Source organism: Tubulanus polymorphus, chromosome 5 (assembly GCF_964204645.1).
Source record: "Tubulanus polymorphus chromosome 5, tnTubPoly1.2, whole genome shotgun sequence".
Classification (NCBI taxonomy): Eukaryota; Metazoa; Nemertea; class Palaeonemertea; order Tubulaniformes; family Tubulanidae; genus Tubulanus; species Tubulanus polymorphus.
The window spans coordinates 8,435,129-8,461,388 of NC_134029.1; the positions used below are offsets into that span (position 1 = coordinate 8,435,129).

The following is a 26,260-nucleotide window of genomic DNA, read 5'->3' on the forward strand; positions in this document are numbered from 1 at the left end:
AAGTACAATCTTCGAATCCCTTTACATCATTTCTAGATGGCGACACTATCTAATCATAACATTACAAATATATTGACCCTTCCATAAACGATGGCTACCTCCTGTATTCACAATGGCATCATCAAATTGCCTACTAGTGATCGGACCTCTTCTCGGATACATTCTTTTAATGACATATCGTGTTTTATGGACACACTTATGGATCCGATCAATGGACATTTTGATGATTTCGCTCACCCTTTCCATGCTGACCAATTAATTCCCTAAAGTGCTGGAGATAATTCGTAAATGTTTAAAAAATTCCCCTGTGCATCAAATAACAGGCATCCACTGTAATGTGTCTACACTGCGGTGCAGTGTATCGTTAGTTACTTGTATCTAACTGTTTGACAGGTGCTGCCATCTTTCATTAGAGATGATAAACGTTTACGAATTATATCAATAGCAAAGTCCATCACTGATTTACCCACCGCAATGCGGTGTAGTCGCACTGGAAGGGTTAAAAGAGCAGCTGACAAACATTTTCCTAATACGCGATCGTATTTCTAAAAACGATGTCAATAAAGAGCGATAGCTGGATATTTTAAATTCATTACGTAACCGCAGTCCCGCCGGCAAACGAATAAATCATATCCCATTTTGAATGCGACGTCGCTTCAATGGAAAAAAAGAAATATCCTTATACATTACTAGGAAAATTTATCAATGGTTTCGAAAGAACAATTTGTATATCGGAAAAGAAATTACGAACGAGTGACCGAACGTTTCGCTCCCCGCGAGGCCGGTCAATGTTCGGCGCGTCGTTGACTTATGGGGGTCGAGATAAATCCATATTTGATCTTATGACACAATTGGTTATCTCGTATTGGCTCATTAAGGCGCTACGACTACGACGCACAGCCGTACGGCTCCTCGTACGCGTTTAAATATTTTACGACGACGCATTTTCGTCGCGCATTTTCTGCCGTCGTTCGCGAATCGCACCCGCGGGGTGTAGTTCTCTTCATTAAGCCGGGTTTTAACGATCAACTTAAGCTTTATTCGAGAGAGAGGAGAGAGAGAGGGGGAGAGAGAGAGGGGGAGAGAGAGAGGGGGAGAGAGAGAGGGAGAGGGGGAGGGGACTACAGCTAAATAAATCCTTCAGCTACAAGATTATTTGCTCAAATAGAGACGGAGTGTACAGTCTCAACAGATGATCCCTGATTTGGTCACTTTACTCGCTCAGCAGAAGCGACACCGACTGGTTGGCTGATCGGGACGCACAATCATTAATCTTTTCCTTCCAGACGTCCGTGTACCGATCTCATATTGTGTACATCGTATAGATTTATTTACTAATGTACGCGGCGAATTTTTCAGGCAGACTTCCTCGAAACCGAATCCCGACAGACACAAACACAAAAACAAACACGCTAGAAAAATGAGTAAGGAAGTTGACCAGACCATTTTTCATAAACAGTACGTATATAGCTGCGTAAACAAAGTTCATCGGTGTCCATAAATGGAGTCTACATTTTACGAAAACGACAGGTGTGGCACGAAGAACGGCAGTCGCTTTTACAGACAACAAAATACGGGGAATCGATGTCCGACAGTTCACGGAACGGAGAGGTAAAATATCCGACTAATCTGTGACGCCGATCCGTTTCAAGATCGCTTGTTTCACATTCGTTCTGGGGAAAAAAAATTAGATTTTAGGACAACATTTCATTCCCGCAACCGAGACTAGTAGCGTAAAAAGTTAACGCTGTAGGGTAATTTGCGTCCGTGGCTAGCAAAAGTCGCCTCCTGACGTAGTTCCCCATCTACGCCCCTCGATGTTTTCGTAGTAGATTTCTAAGACTCCGAAATCTGCTTTTTGCTCATCTCTGCTCGTGGCTGTTAAGCTGGTATCGCGTATAACCTATTTCATGATCGATTGAATGCGAATTGAAAAGCGTTTTTCATACACGTTTACCGAATTTATCTCGTGAATGAGCGAGAAATTCATCGAATGAACGCAGCCGGTGTTATTTATGGGATGAATTTTTTTTTTCCTCGAACAGCTCCGTCGACGTCATGATTGTTGTCGTCATCTTTAGCTGTAACTACCGGAGAGACGAACGAGAGGGAGAAAGAAAGGGAAGGGAGGGGAGAAAGGGAGTGTCTGACAGGGTTCCACATCAGCTGGAATTTCAAAGGCGCTGAAATCTTTTCGTGTATGACATCATGGTCGCTGAAGAAGCAAGTCTTTCAATCCTGACAAAAAAATACAGAAAATTAAGCTTATTTTGGTGTAATCTTCTATTTTTCGCCTAAGCTCAATATATTTCAAAGCAATTATCAGCATTGATAGAATATTGACATCCACTCTGGGGTTGCTGATTTTCAGAGAGGTGGGCATAAAAATGAAAGCCGTAAACATTACGTTGATCGGAAACAATGTCGCCGAGAAAAACATATTACTACCCTTAGGTGTCAATCGCAGTCCGAAGTCAATCGAGTGCAAACACCTCGAATCGTCGTCACTTTTGTCTGAAAAAGGGGCCAACCATTTTTTCCTATATCCATATATTGAGCGCACGGATAGGAAATGGATGAAAACGTCATAAATTGTAGCGCGTTTCATCGAACAAACATCGCACATATATTCGAGAGTATCCAACGCAATCAATCGAGTGGTTTTTACCGGTAAAAATCGGTCGCTATAAAAAACTGAGATCGATCAGAAGTCATTAAGTCGAAGTCTTGTATCGATCGAAATATATCAATAATAGTTAAACGACGATAATTCTTGAATATTCGTAAAGATATCGTGATATTTCGGCCCCGTATTCAATTTCATGTATAGCTTCAAGTGTAGTTTCACAGGGAGATGATTTGGCCCCGGCAAAATTGGCACGAAACAGGCCCGAGTCAAATTTGGCCCGTGTCTAATTAGAGAGCGCGCTCACACGCAAACCACTCACTCGATACTAAACAATGCTTAAACAAAGCGAAATGAGTCGCGTTCTGAACCTGTGGCAATTCATATGCAATAATTTGACCTGTGCTAAAATTCGGCTCCGGCTTGGTGTGACGCTTTTGGTTGGCCTAAATTTGGCCTGGGCCCATTTGGCACCCGTATGAACAGTTTTTCCGGACCTAAAACGCTCATATGTGATCGCGGCTTATATTACCACCTGATGATAGCTACCAGCATGATGTATAAAGTAGTTATTGTTTCGTAATGGGCAAAATGAGTGAGTAGAATAACCCTCATAACTTCGTTCTAATCACTGCATATCAAATTTTCCATCCCATTCAATATGTATCTTACATCTTTTAACAAAATTTTCACTATTTGGTAAATTTGCCATTTTACTGATCAAAATCAATCCTGTGTACAACTAATCCGGATGAAATTTAACAATTTCTACGTAAATGCACATAAAGCTGATTCACTGTGGCAGTACAGATTCAGAACATATGTAAGCATCCAAAGGAATTTACTGTCTAATATGCGCTGCCCATTCACAATTGAAGTGTCACACAGAATTTGTTTTCTGGTCCATTCCGCCACTGCTGCTGCTGCTGCTGAAATGACTTGTTGTTGTATGACACTTTTTATGATTAAGTGAAAAATGCAAAAATGCTTTGGAAATCATTCACGCTCGACTGCGGGTCTCTTATGAAACTTGACATTTTGTCGTTTGCACATGAGCGCACACGAATGTACAAAACACCGACGAAGCCAGCAGTGGCGAGCGTAGGTACGGTTGGAGAGTACCGGTAGCTGCAGTCTCATCCGATGCCTCGTATACTGAAATAGGAATATCATAGCTGTAAACGTGCTGAAAAATGCTAGCGGGCTATACAGCCTTATTCACATTTACCGGTACTTGACCTATAAGCCCTCAAGCCCTGACCCTTTATTCTTCTGCTAAACAAAAACAGTTAGGATGCACAAGGCGTAAAAAGAGATACCTGTAATCCGGCATTGAAATTTATGATCAGTTCATTTCTATAGCTGCCGGGTCTGTTATGGTTAGCCTGATCACGATTTCAAAATTGAAGGAAATGAGCTATTTTGTATTGTGATAGTGTGTTAATGGGCAAATATCGGAGATCCAAATACGGTACATAGCTACGAGAATTCATCCCTTAGTTGACTACTCTTTCGCACGAGTTTCAATATATTTCACTGCGATATGCCGCGATCGAAAAACGTATCTAAACAAGATTTAACGCAGCGGGAGTTCCCCGCCGCTGCAACATTGACTTTTTATCAATTCCTATCGATCCATTTCAAGGCATCGAAAAAATAGGTTGTCGCGACGATAAATTTCGAAACGAACGACTTTGCACTCGCCGCAACTGTAAATACCTTTAATGAAACACGAGCTATTCTCGAATTGTTTAGCTCGAGGAACGAAATTGCCACCGGGAGCGCTTCGAAAACTATAAATTCGAAAATAAACAATTCAACCATGCCAGCCTATTACTGGAATTTTTCATAGCGGAATCAATATATCATCCGGAACATTGTTCGAAATTTCTGATACGCGAGAGTAAGAAATGAAGCCGCAGAGGTTGAGCGGTTTAGGGTCCGGTCGGTCTTTCGCGTACTGGTCTCATAAATCTAGGCTTCATGGGTTTGATTGAATCCTGGTGGCAGAGTTTCTAGGGGTCGAATCATCTTTTTGCTCTCATTTTAGATAACTCTCACGAATAAACCAAGTCTTAGATTTTCAATATTGAATTCTTAATACGGCAAACATTTTTCGTCGAATCGATGGCTTGAAAAAGGCTTTTTCGTAGGTTCGCATAGAACCAGATCTGCCAAATTTTTACATCAAACAAGACTTGCAGGAGCCAACAGTTTTTTCCAAACTGTTCTACTCAATCCAGAAAAGGCCTCTCGCCTTCACCCTGAACATGCTGGTAATAGGTTTTGATTGCACCGAATATGAGATTAAGAACCAAAATCGAACGTCAAATAGAAACGTCAAGTGACACGATTGAAAACTGAAATTCGATAATCAAGTCTCGGTTCCGAAATTTAATCAACGACGCCGACTTCATTCGAAAAACAGTTGCGGTCAGCGGGTCAAAAATAGTCACAATTCTACAAAGCAATGACTTGATTATGAATAGAATTTCTATGCGCGCTCTGAAGAGATTTTTTTCTATCAATGAAAAGAGCAACGGAAGAAATCTCAACGCCGCAAACTTAATCAATTTGTCGCATTGAATCAGATCCTATCTTCAGTTCGGATGTTGTTGACTGAAACGTCCAAGAAAAACGTTTGATTGATCGTGGATAAAGGCCGATTGTATCTGATTATAATCGGCTAGACGGGCATTGGCCAGACGCGTCTAAAAAACCTTAGGCTAACATTATTTTTGGTTATTTCCTGGTTTTTGATTTATATGGCATTGATGGTGAAAGCGGACTACACCGGGTCAACAGGCAAAGGTCCTGTTTAACAATGGGGGCATACCGAACTTATTCCTTTCTATCGGCCGGCTACCGAAAGGACACAAAAAAACAATACTCTCAAACACACTGAAGAAAAACTGATTTAGTTTTCAATCAGAGGTCAACACAAGTTCATCAAATAATTGTTAGGCCCGATACAATGTAGAGGCTAATGATTCCTTTTTACAACAGGTGGCAGCATCTTCCGTGCATGTTAACAAACTAAATATCAGTTTCATATATTGGCACTAGGTGTCACCACTTTCTAGACCTTCTCCCACAGTAAATCTTTTTCAAAACGAATAAAACAGATACTCCGTGACCAGCACCTTCAAGAAACTGTATCTGCCATAAATACTAATCCGATATACACTAACTTTAGGCAATATAAAAATGATATTAGGTTAGAGAAGTATATAATAGAACTTGGTGATGACTTAGGAACTAGTTTATTTAAATTTAGGGTCGGGTCCTATATTTTATCTGTGAACAAATTTTCAAACCTTCATTTAGACAGAGCCGATAGAATATGCCTCACTTGTAATACTTTAGGTGACGAATCCAATTTTCTGTTTGACTGTACCTTACTTAACGAATACCTTCAATACCCTTGATATTCTGAAAAACCCAACGGTCAAATTAGCTAAATTCAATAAGACCGGCTTAGATGTATATAGATCCCTCCAATAGTATATATAGTATTGTAAATAGTTGATGTATATATATATATTTTGTTACGTTTTCATTCTCTAAATTTTAATCACTTCAGTGTTGTTTTGTAAATATTTGTATATACATGTGTAATAGTTTTCCTCCATATACCATGGTAATGGTTTGAGTGTAAATAAAATCGTAAATCGTAATCTCCCATTGAGGTGATGAGTGTAAATAAATTTCAAATTTCAATACGCACCCAAACACAGTATGAATATATTACTGCAAGCAAAGAAATAAATTTCTAATAACTTGTTGTGCCTATACATGATGAAATGTGATTAGTAACAATACAGACAACATATTGAAATTATTTCGTGAATATTCAATTAAGTCACCTTGTAATCTTTCTTGATGTACGTTTCAATTAAAACCCGTCATCCCCTGCAAGTTACGAAAGTCCATCCGTGCTCATCATTTACATACGAATTTTAGCCAATCCTCCATGCGTCCCAGATAGCAACATTTTTTTAAAGAATTTCAAATTGCATCACATATACAATTAAGTTAGGGAGCTTCCAGCTCGCCCCTTCGGGTGCTTGTATCGAATAGATGCCAAGTTCAACTAGATTTAAATTTGGCAACATAGGATGAACTGTAGGGTCGAACTGTAGGGTCGCACAGTGCGATGTACGATGACAAACCCATCACCCAACATACAAAGTGGAAGTATTTAAATCACGAATTAACGTGAAACGTTCTTCTGGTTCTGGTTCTTCTACAAATTTGCGCTCTACCCTGAAACATGAAACACAGTCTACTGAAATATTAGCTGCGATCACACAGGCATAGTTGACCTGCGCTGGATTAGATCCAGGCCAACTGTTCACACTAGTGCCAAAAAGGCCCCGGTCTGTTTGAGATGGATGAGAGCCAGGCCAAATTCTAGTACGCAAATTATCGCGTGCGAATGTCAGACTAGCCGAACATGAAACACCAACACACAATAAACAATCAGCAAAAAGCGAATCACTGGACTGATCAAAATCACCACCACTTAGATATCATCATGTAATATGATGACCAGTTTTTCATGTCAAGTTACGCTGTAGGTTAGTTTAGTTATGGTTCTAATTTTGCTGTGGGCGATGATGTGGGCGATACAAACAGTGAAACGCATAAAAACATGATCTGTTTCTCATTTCAAGTATTTTCTTACTAGGTGCACTAGGCTAAAGCAAGCCATCAAACAATAAATCAAGCATTTTGTTACGGTTCTAGTTTTGCTCAAGCCAATGATGTGGGCGATTTAAACAGTGAAACACAAAATCCGTTTCTTGTTTCAAGTATTTTCTTACTACGTGCACTAGGCTCAAGGGAGTCATCACGCAATAAATCAAGTATTTGGTTAAGTCTTTGGTAAGAAGAGGGACAATTCTTATTGACGTTTGACGCACAATTGTCCCTAGGTGTCGCCACCTTCTGGAGCAACGGCTACACCGAGTAAAATGTTGATTAAGAAAACAAGCGCCCACGTTTTCATATTTCATATATTCCCGATACACTAAGTCTTAATACAAGGGGACAATTTCTACTTATGTTCGGTGCCCGTGTTCTCTTTCATGCAGTCATGAAAAGCATGTGCGCGTGCCGGATACCGAAGAGTCAAGAATCAACTGTGATTAGCAGCTGATACCAAATTCAGACACCGTCACACACGGCGTTAAGCACCTTTTTGTCGGAAACAAACAAACGTTCACTCTCAATTACTTAACGGCGACAGAAGGAATCATAGGCAGATAGAGACATTTACACTGCGCCTATACACAGCAACTCTAGTCATCGGTTACCCAATGTTCTAAACATGGGAGATGTCAAAGGCCATTTCATCTTGATATTTTGACGCCATAAAAGCCATTACAATTATGTTTGTGCACATTGATGCGTACTAAGGAGTTCTGCGTGAGTCTATGTATACTACGTCATCAATATCAGCGTTCCAAATTAACAATTACAATTGTGAAATTCGGCGTTAATTTCGTAATTAGATATACTTCATGAGTATACTCCTGCGGCGTTGGAACCATAGCGACTGCAGCGGTAAAAGCCGTTGCATTTATTTACTGAATGACGTTTCTTTTCTTTCTAAACTATGTTTTTGACGAAATTGAAGTAAATTCGCCGCCGCAATATTTAGAACCTGTCAAAAATCAGAAATTAGCCGCGGCAATCAAAAATTGCTTCCAACACGACCGTACTCTTATTTTTGATAAATTCTATTTTTGAAAGGATGTGCATTACGTCATCAATACATCGCAGCTAGATTGTTATTAATATGGCCTGACCTTTCCCTGATTTCCAGGCAAGAAGCCACAAAATCGATTTTCGAGACCAAAGTGCTGAATTCAAGGCTATTCGAGGATTTCAAGGCTCGCTACGAGCACTGATTGACAGAGTGCTTAAAAGGGAATTGAACTAGGTGCTCGTAAAAATGGTCACCTCCAACGAGAGGTAAACCTTTATGAAGTCAAAGATCGACGCGAAAAATCATACATACGCACAACATCCATTAATTAACGAGGAAGAGAAAATTACGTGTATCTAAGTATGAATCTATCCGAGAGATTTTGCCGTTAATGTAAAACATACAAATGATTTGTCCCTTGTCGTTAATGCAGGTAAGATGAGACACAAAAGGAACAACACCATTAGATGTATTACTATTTCATCTGCATAAACATATTACACGTGTACCTCAACATTGGGATGAACAGTAGAATACCGCCGGGTGAAATATGGTTTACTTCGAAAAAAAGTTCAATAGGTTTAGAGGTTAGAACCAGCAAAGACAAACTCTGAGATCTGATTTTAAATTTGTACCTTGTAAATTTGATAAGTTGCTTTGGGTTAAAGAAAGACGTTATAAAAGACAGCAAATTTTGGATCTTGAGGTTATCAATACAAACAACCCAAAGAAATTCTGGGGAAAAAGTCAATGGATCGTTCTTCCACTGTTAAAAAAACCCCAATAGGTATTGAAAATATGGATAGAGAAATGGTTTATGATACAAAATATGTTTTTGATAGGTGGAAAGATGATTTTGTCGAATCGTTGTATAAAAAATCAGGAGTAGAAATAGATGAACACGCTTATGGTGAATCAATTAATGGGAAGCTAGATACTGAAAATGTAGGTTAAAATTGCCCAGGTATCTGTAGCAGTTTTCATGCTGGGTATTACCCCTAGTTTGTATCATATCTTATGCTTAATTAGTATCTTAGTTCTCGACCGTATTTAGATCTCATTATTTCAACATAACACTTGCATTCCTGAAGATGACTTTTAGAATATAGGCAAAACATCCCAGAGATATTAAAACCCGAAGAAAATTTTTCGACTTTTTTTAAATTCCGATATGGGATTTCACACGACCTCGAAGAATTGGGGTTTTTCCCAACTGTGTGTCACATCTCCCCTTCGTGTGAAATTATGATCCGTAATTTTGTTAATAATCCCCTGTTCTATATTGTGCGACTTGTTCAGAAAATAGTTTGCATTCAGAAATAAAAATCATCACCCCGAAGTTGTTTTCGTTTTCATCTATCAGCGATAGTTTACTCAACCATACACTTACGTAACGCTGATAACACCACTCCGCGCAGAAATGTGCGGAGGAGACGTTGCTATAACGTCATCGCCTTCATTTGCATAGCATAACGCAATAATGGCGGCGCCAAATTACGGGCCGCTGAAGCAGTTACGCCAGCGTATTCTCGGTAAACAATCGCTGATACTTGAACTTGAATTTTACTGCTCCATATAATATACAAGTTACATGATAGATGAAAATAAATACAAGCTTATTTCTGAATGAAAAATGTTTAAAATACAGAGATCAACTGATTACTAACGATATTGCGGCTCTAAACAACGCACGACGCATGGAGAGCATGTGTGACAGACAGTAGATGACTGTTTAAAGAGAATTTTTACCTAGCAGATTTTTTACTACTATATCTGTCATCGGGAAACCGGTGAATATTGAATAATGGTTTTATAATAATAACAATAATAATAATAATAAATATAGCTGCAAAGCAGCGATAACGGGTTTTCTGCACAGTCTTAGAATCCTGTTCAACGGTGGATTTCAACAAAGCATTTGATAAGGCTCAACATCAGCCATTACTGAACAGGCTATTAGGAAACAGTATCAATGATAGGTCGCCCAAATGGCACAGCAGTTATCTCTGAACGGAAACTTGTAACCGAAATCAACGGAACGCCTCATCTTGGAATGAGACGGTCTAACTAGTGGAGTCACGCAAGGTAGTATCCTAAGTCGTCTTCTGTTTAATGTCCTGACAAATGACATACACAGTAATCCAAAATATACCAGACCGAGTAAATTTCCAAAACAACCTTAACACACTGTTCGACCAAAAATTTAATGTTCCGACAAAACCAAAATTATGAATTGTCGCGGGTGACAAAACCAAAATATTGAATTGTCACGGGCGACAAAACAAAAATAATGAATTGTCACGGGTGATAAAACCAAAATAATGAATTGTCGCGGGCGATAAAACCACAATAATGAATTGTCGCGGGCGTTAAAACCAAAATATTGAATTTTTGCAGGCGATAAAACCAAAATAATGAATTGTCGCGGACGACAAAAACAAACTATTGAATTGTTGCGTGCGACAAAATCAAACTAGGAGTCCAGGGACACCATGCTCACTTGGGCAGTGGTTTCAAATGCTCAACAATCTAACAATTTCAATACATAACGCCCTCTGGTGACCATATACAAAAACCAATGACCTTGAAACCTACCACAATCATAGAACATGTGAGCAGCTATGATTTTGTAATTGATTGTGATAACAAAATATGCCTCGTTACCAATTCAATATGGAAATACTAAGTTATTCTACTATTCAACGCCCCCCGGTGACCATATGCAAAACCCAATGACCTTAAAACTCACCACAATCGTAGTACATGTCATGAAATACAACTTTGCAATTGATCATAGTAACAAAATATGCCTAGGTACCAATCTAATAAGGAAATACTAAGCCATTCTACTATTCAGCGCCCCCTGGTGACTATATGGAATAACTAATGTCCTTAAATACTCACCACAATCATAGACGATGTCATGAACTACAACTTTGCAATGGATTATGGTAACAAACTATGCCTAGGTACCAATCTAATAAGGAAAAACTAAGCTTTTCTACTATTCAACGCCCCCTGGTGACTATATGGAATAACTAATGTCCTTAAAAACTCACCACAATCATAGACGATGTCATGATCTACAACTTTGCCATTGATCATGGTAACAAAGTATGCCTTGGTACAAATATAATATAGCGATACTAAGTTATTGTATTATTCAACGCCCCCTGATGGCCACATACAAAAACCAATGACCTTGAAACTCACCAAAATCATAGAACACGTTATGGGCTACAACTTTCCAATTAAATATAGTAACACAATATGCTTAGGTATCAATTAATTGTGGAAAAACTTTTTCCCACCTACGAATGAGTACTGATGACACCAAGATGGCCGCCAATTGCGTCATAATTGGCTGATCAAAAATACCTGTCCCAGGTATAAAACATCCCTCTCTAAAGAATATCCATCAGCAATTGCAATGAGAAATGGCAAACCAGTAGGAAGCTACAGGACCTAGAATACTGGCCAAAATTGACATTTTTGGGCACTAAAAAGGTCATAGGACGGCCATCTTGAGTCAGATCGACCCAATTTTCTTATGCTGATGGGCCTTTGGTAGATTCAAATATAAACGAAAGATCAAGGTAAGAGTCTTCAAAATTTTCTTCGGGCGACAAAACCAAAGTAATGAATTGTCGCGGGCGATAAAACCAAAATAATGAATTGTCTCGTGCGACAAAACCAAAATAATAAATTGTCGCGGGCAATAAAACCAAAATAATGAATTATCACGGGCGATAAAACCAAAATATTGAATTGTCGCGGGCGATAAAACCAAAATATAAAACCAAAATAATGAATTGTCGCGGGCGTCAAAACCAAAAGAAGAATTGTCGCGGGCGACAAAACCAAAATAATGAATTGTCACTGAAGATAAAACCAAAGTAATGAATTGTCGTGGGCGATAAAACCAAAATAATGAATTGTCACTGGAGATAAAACCAAACTAATGAATTGTCGCGGGCGACAAAACCAAAAAAAGAATAGTGGGGGCGACAAAACAAAAATAATGAATTGTCGCGGGCGACAAAACCAAAATGGTGAATTGTCCAGGCGACAAAACCAAAATGGTGAATTGTCGTGGGCGACAAAACCAAAATAATGAATTGTTGCGGGCGATAAAACCAAAATGATGAATTGTCTCGGGCGACAAAACCAAAATAATGAATTATCGCGGGCGATAAAACCAAAATATTGAATTGTCGCGGGCGACAAAACCAAACTAATGAATTGTCGCGGGCGATAAAGCCAAAATAATGAATTGTCGCGGGCGATAAAACCAAAATATTGAAGTGTCGCGGGTGATAAAACCGCGACAAAAAGAGAAAAAAATTGTCGCGGGCGATAAAACCAAAATAATGAATTGTCGTGGGCGATAAAACCAAAATATTGAATTGTCGTAGGCGCCAAATCCAAAAAATGAATTGTCGCGGGCGATAAAACCAAAATCTTGAATTGTCGCCATTGTCGTGGGCGACAAATCCAAAAAATGAATTGTCGCGGGCGATAAAACCAAAATCTTGAATTGTCGCCATTGTCGTGTGCGACAAAACCAAAATAATGAATTGTCGCGGGCGATAAAACCAAAATATTGAATTGTCGCGGGCGACAAAACCAAAATATTGTTTGTCGCGGGTGACAAAACCAAATTAATGAATTGTCGCGGGTAGGCCTAAAGCCGCGTCAAACTCGATAAACACTTCAAGCGACACAGCGAACGATCCCTTTCCCCCACAGCGAACGCTTACTCCGAATGTCAAGTGTGAGTCCAGCATACGGATAGGAGTGTGTTATATACTTGTATTTAGTAAATACCTTGTGCATTTGACAATGATCGGTATGTACTGTAGGAAATATAGAGTATTGATGGTATTGATATAGAGGTTGAAGCCCGCAGCCGAATTAAGTAATATATTCTTTTATTTTGATACCTCGTCGACATAACTGCTTTTCTCCGCTATATCTCTTCGGCGTGTTTAGTTTAGGCCTACGATTCCCCAGTACACTAAAGATTTATCTTAGTAAATACACGGTTAATTCGGTAAAGAAAAATAGGTATTGTTATACTAACTCCTTGAAACCTGCAGCCAAATCACTGGTAGTAATAAATTAATTTGTACTCGATTTGATTCTCATGATGAGGAGAAACTCGCAGCTGATCCCCGGAACGACGATGTAGTAACACACGTTGATTCGTCGATGTTTACGGCTCGACAGTGCTTTTAAAATCTAAAGTAGTAAATTTCCAGTGTATCGGTAATATGATTTGATGAGGAAAATGGGCTATTGTTAAAATCACTGTTTGAAGACCGCGACTGAATTTGAAGTCTGCGGCAATAAATTAGTTCATTTATACTTGAATTGATAATCGAAGTGACAGTCGGCCTGCGGGTTGATTTCGGGATGACGACTCGAAAAACATGTCGCCCCATTGAATGGGGCAAAATTTTCGATGTTTACGGCCCGACAGCGCTTTTGTAACGATGATTCGTGAAAAAACACGCGGGCTATTTGTAGATCTCAGTGAGCTGAACGATATTATATGGATTGTATATGAAACAGCGGTAAGGTAACAAAGCCTATGTTCTTTTGGTAAAAATAGTGTGGAAGAAAATAATAATAATAATAATCACGCGGATATCAATAGGGTTTTCTGTGAAATAACAGAAAACCCTAATAATAATGACAAGAGCCCCAAGGGGCACAATGGCCAGCCTGTCAGATTTGCTTTTTATAGATGATGTAATCTGTGGGTTATATTTATCAATATACACTCCCTGCTCAATATCATTTACATAGTAAAATCGTGTGTTAACACAGACAGCAGGAACGAACGTAATATAGAAATACTAAGTTATTGTATTGTTCAACGCCCCCTGGTGGCCATAAAAAAACCAATGAGCTTGAAACTCACCTCGATCATAGAACATGTCATGAGCTACAACTTTCCAATTGATTGTAGTAGCAAAATATGCTTAAGTATCAATTATGATGTGGAAAAACTTTTTTTCCACCTACGAATGAGTACTGATGACCCCAAGATGGCTGCCAAGTGCGTCATAATTGCCTGGTCAAAAATACCCTCTCGGATATAAAAGATCCCTTTCCAAAGAATACCCATTACAAATTGCAAGGTCACAGTACGGCCATCTTGAGTCTGATCGACTCAATTTTTCTCATGCCGATGGGCCCTCGGGGGATACAAATGATCAAGGTTATTGATAAAAGTGTCTTCAAAATTTCCCTCGAAAACTTCAAAAATGTGTAAAAAGTGCTGATTTTGGCGAACAACAATGGCTGCCAGTCGGCCATCTTGAATCTGACAGGGCCAGTTTTTGGTCTGAAGATGTGTCTAGTGTAGATACACGTATAAAACAAATATCAAGACATTACCTTGAAGCGTCTTCAAAACTTTGGAACTCTCACGAACTATCTAGATGGTTATCTCTCGACCTCAATAGCTTCAAGACCCATCTCAAAACAACTTTGTTCCATGCAGCATACCATTAACTCTCGGAAAGCGAATTGTATTTAACATTTTTTGGCAGAATAAAATTTGATTGAATTTGCAATTCGGGCACATGGCTAATTAGCATATCAAGGTCACACACCCGATTTGGTAAAACCTTTTTTTCGCGAACCTTGCGCAATTGTCAAGGATGAATTTTCTGTAGAGCAAATAAAAATTCCTCCCAAACACCAAAACAACTAAAGATTTCATAGAAATCGATCTTGAAATACAATTTTAAATCTTAAAATAAAACCCGGAAGTAAAACAGTAGACGATACCGCGGATTCACGTGAACACCTGATTTCTGAAACGAAATGTTGGTTGTGACAAAATTGTCCAGACGGTTTTAGGTGGTAATAAGTACGGAAACGTAACGACCATGGTCGACTTATTCGATGAAATCAGGCCTATGTGATATCCAAATTTTGACTTTTTTATTCTTCAGACCTCCCTGATGATATAGAAATAAAAAATTTTGGTGGTACGAAAGTGCAATCACAGCGCCGACGGGGACAGAGCCGTGTCAGAGATCGGCGGAGTGAAAATTGAGGTGGACGAACACGAAGAAGTAGGCTATTGCGCTACTTGAATCACGAAAACTCCTGGCGCGGCCCTGACGCTTTTTTCGTTGATTAAGTAATACAAATATCATGCAATGGGTTTTCACAATCTACCGCTGGTATTTACCGGATTTCAATATCACTCCAAAATTCAAAGAAACCTCGAAATATCGAACTGGAACACTTCCGGTAGATATCCGCGGCTGCCCAACCGGGAAACTTATTTGTTTCAATAGATATTGATAGGATCCATCATCTTCACCCGTCAAGGGATTCGAACCCACTAAGCTAAAGCCATGCCAGAATCGGGTCGGGCCAATCACAGCGCTTGTTACAAACCACATTAGGCTTCTGTGGAATTTCCCAGTAAATGGGCCAATCAGCGAACACGTAGCGAACGCGGAAGTATTATCGCGTGTTGATACATGACGTCATGCGCAAAAGCGCCAGTAATGAAATCGCAATAATTCACGTGAACAGCTGCTGATATTTTCAGATAAACCAATCACAGGGAAGACACAACTTCCTGATTGGCTGATAAAAATTGAAATTTTCCCGATTTAACTTTCGTGAAAAATGCAGAAAACATTTTTATGAGACCCTATTTCAAAATTCTGCTCGCTACGATTCCGAGAATGGATTACGCTTAAATACGTGATTTGTTCGAATATGCCCTCACTTGGCAAGCAAAAGAGCCTTTTGTGTGGAAACCATGTCATTTAAATTCGCTCCATTTGTATAGTAATAGGCTCAATAATAATAATAATCATCTGAAAATTTGTATAGCACCTGTTTCATCTAAAAAAAGTTCACCAGCGCTTTAAGATTAGTGAAAGTTGCATATATACAGTCCATACGCTTTGCAGAAAAGCGGGTGTTTCAGCCTGTGTTTAAATGTGTTCAAATCGTCAATTTTTCGAATCTCAAGAATCCGACGAGACGATTTGGCCTGGGTTAAATTTGCACGGATCGGCCCGAGCCAAATTTGGCCAGTGCCTAATTATAGAGGGCGTTCACGTGTAAACCACTCACTCAAACAAAGCGAAGTCAGTCATTTCTGGAAGCAGTTTGCAAGTCAATAGCAATCATTTTTCCTGTGCCAACCCGGGCCAAAAATGCATGCGCGATCCCAGCTACTGTTCTTCAGGATTACGAGATATTTGTTCCCAAGTAACCCGGCTAGTTCTTTGAAATGAGCTCTGCCGTATCAACACCTTTGCCTTCATTAACACGTTTACACTGTACATGCACAGCGAGAATATCCAATTAGTTGATACCCAGTGCTAATGAGAACTGCGCCTTGTTTCTTGAAAACTGTTATTAAACTGTTTTTGTTTTTCGAAAAAACTTGAAGTACACTGAAAAACTTATCATATCGTTAATTGGGAACCAGATTGACAGTAAGAACCATTGAATCATGTGTATCATCGAGTCTAAAGCCACGATCAACAAGCATTGTTGGCCTGTGCCAAATTAGGCCCAAAACAACTGTTCACAAAGGTGCCAAATGGGCCCTGCGTGTTTGGCCCGATCAAAAACGTTGGACCAGAACTGAACCAAATTTCAGCATGGGTCAAATTATTGTAAGTGAAAGTGCCATATTATTTATTGTAAGTGAACATGCTCTCTAAGCACTGGCCAAATTTGCCTAGGACCTGATCAGGGCCGAATCGTCCATTTCTTTTTCATAAAATTCTATGATTATTTCATTAAAAAGATTTTTAGTATTGAAGTTCGTACGCACGCTCATTCATAATACTGATAACCCAGACTATAGCAAAAGCTATCATAATTAGGAAGTTCATTCATGTGTATATTTATGTGTGTGTATGGTATGTGCATATTGTAATTTCATTCTACGATCCTGTAATTATGTAAGAATTTATTTTGCAAAATAAAAATTCAATCATTCATATATGCATATGACAAATTCCTTCTGGCTGCTGAGCTCTATGGCATGATTGGAGACTCCGTTCCGTTTTTAGACTCGAAAAGCTTCCATTTTTCCTATCGCCAACTAAAATACGATACATTTGGAAAATCATATTACTAGGTCGAATAGGGAAACTATCCCACCATCAATTCTTGTTCCGATCGTTTTCCTCCACATTACGCAATTTCTCCGAATAAGCGTCTAGTGCCTAATCTCTCTACGCGCCGCGCACGACTGTCAACAATGTGAGATATCTCCACGGTGACGACGACGACAAAAACGGCATTGACGACCGACCGACGTAAGTGCATCTCGTTTTAATTGCTTTCGCCGAATAACGATACATCTCTTGTAATTAAGTGTCATAACTAACCACGTTACGATATCAGTCAGCCACCGAAGAAATTCCCATTGATGACTACTGCGCAGGCTGCTACAAATCAGGTTTTTTGCCTACGAAAAGATGTTGAGCCGTCGTCGTTACGCGTATAATACGAGATGGCATCTAAAGAATAAGCTCGACCAACCCCCGCATTCCAACCATTGCGGGGATTCGGGTTAACAGGATTAATACCTACTGATAAATTTTTGCATGCTGACTTTCAGTGCTTATTGTTACCCTAGAGTGCTGGAGATAATCTGACAATTTGAAAAATTTCACCCCAGGCATACCGCAGGATCTACGCCGCATGCGGTGTATCATCAGTTACTAATATTCAAACATGTTTTACAGGTGCTGCCATCTTTCAATAGTGACAAAAAGTAATTACATTGATACGCTGCATCACTTAGCAAAGTTTATCACCGATTATCTATAAGCCACACTGTTGTGTCGACGCGCTAAAATTGTCAACTTTGTATCAAATCAAATGTGAAAGCAGGTAGTACTGAGTAGGTTACCTTGATTTCATTTGAAAGTACAAGCTTTCACGACTGGTGCATATACTAACTTCATCACGTAAATGAAGTAAATTACTCATAAACTGCCATGACATGATTCTACATATGCTACCATTGCAAGGATTCGAAGATTCAGCCATGGCATGATTCTACATATCCTACCCATTGCTCGGATTCAAGCAAGCAACCATGGCATGATTCTACATATCCTCCTCATTGCAGAGATTCAAACATTCAGCCATGGCATGATTCTACATATCCTACCCATTGCTCGGATTCAAGCAAGCAACCATGGCATGATTCTACATATCCTCCTCATTGCAGAGATTCAAACATTCAGCCATGGCATGATTCTACATATCCTACCCATTGCTCGGATTCAAGCAAGCAACCATGGCATGATTCTACATATCCTCCTCATTGCAGAGATTCAAACATTCAGCCATGGCATGATTCTACATATCCTACCCATTGCAGAGATTCAAACATTCAGCCATGGCATGATTCTACATATCCTATCCATTGCTGGGATTCAAACATTCAGCCATGGAATGTTTCTACATATCCTACCCATTGCTGGGATTCAAAACGTTCAACCATGGCATGATTCTACATATCCTTCTCAAGGAGCTCTACACAATACAGCAGGTTAGAAAAAATCAGCAGCGTGTAAATTACATAAATATTTGATTTGTGACCATAGATGAGCCTTGTACATAAATACCATGTGATTAAATAAGAATCATTGATTGGCTATAACTTAATGACGGATCTTATAGAACAAAACACATTCTATTACTACGATCTAATCGTTGATAGCCAACAGTTTTAGCAGTCGTAAGAGCACCCAAGTCGGCAGCTGAATTTTTTTAGAAAAGGAGTCCACGATCTCACATCCGAAGAGCGAACTGAACTAGACTTAACGATGTCCCCCAGGTCGGCTTAGCTTTATATTAGCAACTATAGCAAATACTCAGTATATATACAATGTAGCCCCCCCCCCCGACAGATGGTTGCCGTTCACATACAAAAATCCTAATGTACGTAATCGTCCTTCGAGTCAAAATGTCTTCCGATAACACTGCCCAGGAAGCCAGCAGTGTCAAACAGTAGGCTCTAGTATCGGCTGCAATTACTTTAAAAGGTCTCGCATTGATTGATTAAGTGTTTCACTCAACAGGTAACTCGCCGCCGTCGTCAGCCGTGTGTCATTCCATTGTACAGTTGAGATAAAGACACCTGAAACTGTACGTGCCGCCGCATAAAATCCGGAAATCTCACTCGAAGTAAAACAAGCAATTAACTGAATGAAAACACGTCAAAACGAGCTCTCGTCGTCTACTGCGTTGTTTAGTGTACGAATACGCGTCAAATGTTAATAAGCATCCAATTACCGAAAAACATGAGCCCCAAGGGGCACTATAGCCAGCCCGTCAGCTTCTCATAAAATGACAAATGATGCATTCTGTGGGTTATGTTTGTCAAAATACATTCCAAGCTCAGGGACGATACCTATAATTTACACAGTACAATCGTGTTTCCATAAGTACCACAGACAGGGTGCTGGCAGGAACAAATACCTCAGATCAATCTTTCCACAGGGGCCTAACACGAGTATCCCTCATGTCAAAAGGTTTTTGACCCGTTTCCTAGGTACTATATATAAAACCTCTTTTTATATATAGTACCAGGATACTGGGGTCAAAAACCTTTTGTATCAGGCGCGTGATCTTTTCCCTCGGTCTTATTGATTTGAATGCGGAATAGAATTGAATTGGATTTTCTGATATTTGCTCAATAAAACAAAATTGAATTGGATTTGATGTTTTATTTGTTCAATAAAGTAAAATTGAATTGGCTTTTACTTGGGCGCGAGCCAAATTTGACTTGGGCCTAATCCGTGCAAGTGTTGTACTGCTAAGATAAGCAAAACCATCCACGCGAATCTGTCAACAAGTCGACAACTCTGACTGTAATTTCGTCCTCGACGTCATCAATGTCCTCATTTGCACTGATCGTGTAATTATGGCTATGACAGATTTGATAAACGAAGGCTGATCCAGCAATTAGTCACCTAATCACTGGCCAGTTGTATGAGGTACGATGACTCCTCGCGCACATATATATGCATGTGGCTGGACGACGTTTTACGGTGAACTCTTCTAAAAATTGAACATCGAATGAACGCGGTGAATCCGAATATTCATGAAATGTTCATCACCCCTTCTATAGCAACCGTCGTTTGTTAGTAAATATGAGATTACGGACATCAACATTCGAAGGACATTCTGATCATAAGCCGCCGAATCGGAATGCCACACGATGACATCGGAAAATCACAAATAGGCGACTAACTAAACTAGATTAACACCTTCAGAATAATTGCCATGTAAGACAAGATCCATTCCTACTACTACTGTACTGTCCGGCACACATGCTCTCCATAAGACGTTTCAATCAGCAATTTCATTGATACTCAGATGACCTCCCTTAATTATGCATCTTGTCCACCGCCTAATAATTACGCATTAGTTTGTGTAGTAAGGATTTCGCATTCAGAAATGTACTAAGAATCCTCATTAGATCTTTTTCATTTCTGCCTAGCGTACACTCGCGTAATGTTGGAAAAAAACTGCATCTGTAAACCAAAATGTGGCCCGGCCTACTGGATGAATTGACGATTATGTCATAGCTCTGTGTCCACGTGTCCTTGGAAGTGATTTTTCTACGGGTGCCCGAGCGTAGGCCGCGTAAACAATCACCGTTAGATCTCAACAAAAACACGGAAGATCAAGCGATTACAGACGAAATCACGGATCGAAACGTCGCACGGAGGGGTTGAGTGACAGGCAGTAGAAACCAACTGTCATTCCACCGAATATGATTTTATCGATCCTGTTTACCCGATGTATGAATATCAAAAGCTTAAGATCGAAATTTAGATTACGTAAGACACCACCACATAAGGAGCAAAAGTCACAGAGACAAAATTCGGATTTCCCCTGTAGTACAACTAGACATTCACAACTACTTTTGGAAATTTCTTTATCGCTCGGCATCATATAAGTTTCTTATGCTGGTTTTCCACGACACGGGTGTGTACGCAGAGGCAGCCTCTGGATGCGGGAATTTTACAAATGGCTCAAAATAACAATAAATCCCGATCTACGAAAAAGCATAAGCATAAAAAATTTTTCACTGTTGCGCTTGAAACAATGGCAATCAAACCAAACAGTAACAGTTCAACTTTTATTGTGAAAACGAGACCCTGATGAAAATTACGAGATACAAATGTCAACCATTTCATTCAAGCTTCCGCGTTCAAATGTCACCAGTTTAGCAAAGCAGTTAAGTTTTTCTTCAATTTCTAAAATCGATCCAGTCGCGGTTCAATTTAAATCATATTTTCAGCAGAAAGTCTTGACAGTGTACGATATAGCCGTTGATGTATATATTTATCAGATACAGGCTTCAAGCATATTTTCAAGAAAAAAAGAGATCTACATACATATATGTATATATACTTAATTCATCAATAAAATACCATTAGCCGTAGTGCAAGTTTCCGCGCGACAACGTGACACAATTGTCGATGTCGCGTTTTCAGTCCATTTATCTTTTTAGACTAAAAAGGAAAATTATCTTCACTTCTTCACTGACAACCAGACAGAAGATGAAGATGACCATGTGCATTAGTGTAGGGTGCTTCTTTTTATTTTGGGAAACGAGACATATATTACGGGCCTTTTTGTTATCAACATAATATGAGGGCAAATGCAAGCAACACTCCCTTAAGACAGTTACCATTTTAGTGTGAAGTATCATCTGATGAAAAAGTTTTAGTCCATTTATAAATTTACTAATTCATTTTCGATTAAAGATGTCTTAATGCAAAAAACAAGTGAAGCTTTGACGGTCAAAAATTGGATGGGTGGTGATAATCTGAGGGGGAGGGGGCAAGGCTGCTTGCCAATACCTGCACCCTTCAAAAACTAAGTTTCTGGCTTTTTGTGCCTCCCGCAATTCTTGTCATTGATGTCTGTTAGAATAGCCGCGATCACACTAGCATTTTTGGCCCGGGCCAAAGAATCTAGTCCAGTCCTTGAAACGTGTCGCATTTCGATGAATTGACACGTGTATCATCTGCTATATGATATACGATATATAGATGGCAATGAAACCTTGTTTTTGGACTGTCATTCGTTGCCTTCATATCGTATTTCAAATCTCAAGCCCCATCTGTCATATCGATGGTAAGATTCTGCTCCATTATCCATTTTCGGCCCTATTCCAGGGTGCCACCGCTGCTGCAATGCTACTGCCGCAATTGAGAAACCATTCGGCGTACTAGTGTGCACTAAAACATCGATTTCTTCTCAAATTCAATTATTGTGATTCATACTGGTAACCGATTGAATACCGAATTCGATCAATTACCAAATTCTTGTGCACACTTATCAAGCCATTGAAAAATCTGCACCACACGCTACCTTTCCGAACTCGTTGCCATTTACAGTCCATGTTGCACGCTCAGATCAGCGAACAAAGTATCATTAATTGTCCCCTTATCAAAATCGGACTGTTTCACTCGTGGAGAAGCTATCAGTCGTTAACAAATTCGTCTTATCAGTCCTGGAATCATGGGTTTGTTGGTCTAAGGATATTCTACCCCTTGATTGCAAAAAAGAAACCTTGAACCATGGACTTACATTAAGAGTCCTTGCTTTAACCCAAACCTGACTGCAGTAGCACTCAGCTAGTCAAGGGACAAAAAATCCATTCATGGCAAAAATATGAAGGCCATACGAGCGGCACGGCGAATGTTAATTTCGACCTTCAAATGGGACCACATCAACGATCCCGCGAGTATAAACTACGTCGATTAATTTTGACCTTTGACGTTGATTTAATTTCGCTACGTTTCAATCTGACAAAATTACATTTCAATCCGACAACATCACGCTAGCATCGACCTGTGCGATTACACATGATACTCCATTAATCTATTCCGCTCAATGTACATACAATAATGTGGGATTGTCTTTTTAAACGTCATTAGTGACAAATGTTCATATGCAAATTAGCCGCAATCACACGAGCAGATTTGTCCCGCGCTAAGCCTGGGCCAAATGGTCTCCGTGTGATCGCAGCTATTATGTCCATCCTATCCCATCTTATGTCCATCACATAAGAATCTTTGGTCTGGGCCAAATTTTAGCACATGTTACATTATTGTGTGTGAATTGCTACTGGTTCCAGAAAAGACCCACTTCACTTAAGCATTGTTTAGTATCAAGTGAGTGGTTTACGTATGAACGTGCTGTCTTATTAGCCATGGGTCAAATTCGGCTCAAATCATCTTTGGGAGACCACGGCTCTGCTCTCACGAAGACAACTCATGGGCAAACTCATTGCAAAGCCGATGATAACCAGCGAATAACCCCTGAACTTTTGTGCCGTAGATACCACTTTTACTTAAACTTGTACACCGAAGATCAAAGTTAATGGATCCACCGATATAGAAAAAAAAAAACCGCAACGCTGAAAACAGAAACTAAACTTTATCTTCTTCCGTTTCCATGATCTAAATCCATTCCATTAGCAAAAATTCTGTTTCTAAATTGTCTTACTGCACTATGACATCCTTCCCAGATGGAGTTTTCCAATTTCGAGAATGCCAAACGGCCACATAACTAAATCCATTATATGTACGATAAAAATCATCTGATCCTGGAATAGGCTTATTTCTGTACAACAGAATAGGTTTATGGATTTTCTCAATTTCAGGAGAAATGTCCGAGCAATGCGACAACAACACTCGCGCTCAACTTAAGACCAGTCTAACATAAAAAAGTGAAAAAGATTTCGTCCCACAACAGAATTTTATGGGATGAAATCTATAAAAATGAAACCACAACGTTTTGGTTGTTGATTAACAGCCATCGTCAGGTGGAACTGGACTATGCCTTGCACCCAACAATACACTCTCCCCTAGGAAGCGATGGACCGCATATCTGCAGCACATCTTCACAATTTTCAAATTTCCAATACTGCCGTTAGTGACCTCATGATCATCATTCATATAATATCATATCCCACAACTATATATCTGCAAGACATCTTCATCAGCAATTGTTTCATTTAGAAGTTTATCTGACATCATCTTTTTCATGTATAAAGCATCAAAGAAAACGGCTGCCAGTCAGCCATCTTGGATCCAACCATAAGATAAAATGTAGGCGCACAACTACGTATTCACAAAAACATATGTGTTAAGTTACAAGTAGGGAGAGCCAGTAGTTTAGGCGATCTCTGGATAAGATTGTGTCCACTGATGGACGCTGGACTAGCTGACTCCAGCATACCCCCTACACTTTGTTGCAAGGGGTGTTATGACCAGAAACAGAAGTAACAAAGCATATAAACCCACAATACATAAGCTGAAGCTATGCGTCAGAAAATTCGATAATGCGATTTTGTTGCTTAGCTTCTAATGTACTGTGAGTTTGTATAGCCGGATCATACAGGCATTTTTAGCCAGGGCCCACGCTTGGCCCATGCCAAATTAGGCCTGGAATAACTGTTCAAGCGGGTGCCAAATGGGCCTGTGCCTGTTTGGCCCAACCAGTTTAGTCGCACTATAGCGGTATACCCTGTATTCATTAATTTTCAAATAATATTAATCAACATATAGTAATTTTCAAATTATCTCCAGCGCTTTCGATTAACTGAATTCATGATCAATCAGAGTTGACCCCTGGGTTAAAGTAAATGGTCGTGACTTAGGTTCAAAAGTGGTTTAAAATCTAACCGATGATCGATACAACAAAAACGAAACAAAATCCTGTCTCAATCGATGTACGTATCTAACTTACGTAGATTTACCCTAATAATCATAGGTCGTCACTTAGAAGCCTCTCAAAGCTAATGAGATCTAAAGATTCAGCGAACGGGTATGGCTGTGATTGAATGACAGAATTATCAACATTTTTATTTGGACTGTTTTAATTAACCCCATTTCACACTTCATAAATGTAATTGTGTCATCGGCAATCAGGATTTCTCGTGGTAGTAATTTCTTTACGATGTATTATCCGAATACTGCAGATACAGTGATACACATTTCAAGTGAAAGTACATACATTTAAGAAAAAGAGTATTTACGAAAAGTAGCCCGAGCAGTGAGACATATGATGTTCACACGCTCTCGAGCGAGATTGCCATAAAATTGGCAACTCAGTCGTAAAGGCGAAGGTGTTACACAAGATATCATTTAATATCCAAAAAAACATCAGCTGCAGAATGCGCGCCAAGCAAAAAATACAAATCTATCCATAAGCACAGGCAACCACCGATAGGCTACCATAAAGCTTCGAGGCGTTTTTGCGCCTATACGGTGATGTTGATGATGATTATTCGAGTGGAGCGCTGTGCAGTTCGAAAATAAGGGATGAAAAAATTGCCGCATGGTTGTAAATGGATGACGTAATGACCTATGAATAAAGGAACGTTTGGCACGCATGGCTAATGTGGAAAAAAATAGTAGAATATAGTTACGCGATTAGGGAACTGCTGAAAAACGATACGCCGACATGCTAGACGGATATTAGCCGAAAGATATTTCGACAAGTTCCGTTCGAAGTTAACAGCGACTCAGCCAATCGGTATAGCGTCGCCTTATCCGTGACCTTGACATTGAAGTCCGCGACGTCGTGAAATGGATTAAAAACGAACGCCCGAGTTTTGAGCCACGGCAATCGGTTACTCGAAAGTCATCAAAAAGTATCGCAGACCCGGCTTAGGGTCTGAATACAAGTTCTAAACGCACCAGCGGAGAAATACGAATGGGGAAAGCGATGAAATTTAAATACTTCTTTCATGGATTTTTCAAGACAGTCTTAAAAAACAAGAAAATAAATCATGAGAGCATCGTAATTTCGAGCTAGGATTAAACATCCTCCGGCATACTTATGGCTCAGGCCGATAAGAACGCCCGAACGGTTCT

The 26,260-nt window shown here is 39.6% G+C and overlaps 2 long non-coding RNA genes across 2 annotated transcripts in view; both read right to left on the reverse strand.

Moving 5' to 3' along the window:
* The window catches only part of LOC141905839 (uncharacterized), a 142,906-nt gene extending 127,215 nt beyond the window's left edge, over positions 1-15,691 (reverse strand). The window contains exon 1 of the long non-coding RNA XR_012619278.1: positions 15,550-15,691. This is a non-coding gene — a long non-coding RNA (uncharacterized LOC141905839). The remainder of the gene's footprint in view (positions 1-15,549) is intronic.
* On the reverse strand, positions 2,992-13,285 carry LOC141905840 (uncharacterized). The gene is made up of 3 exons (XR_012619279.1): positions 13,167-13,285; positions 6,493-6,892; positions 2,992-3,781 (listed from the first exon to the last, which is right to left on the reverse strand). It is a non-coding gene; the product is annotated as an uncharacterized LOC141905840 (long non-coding RNA).
* Positions 15,692-26,260: the final 10,569 nt, after the last annotated feature.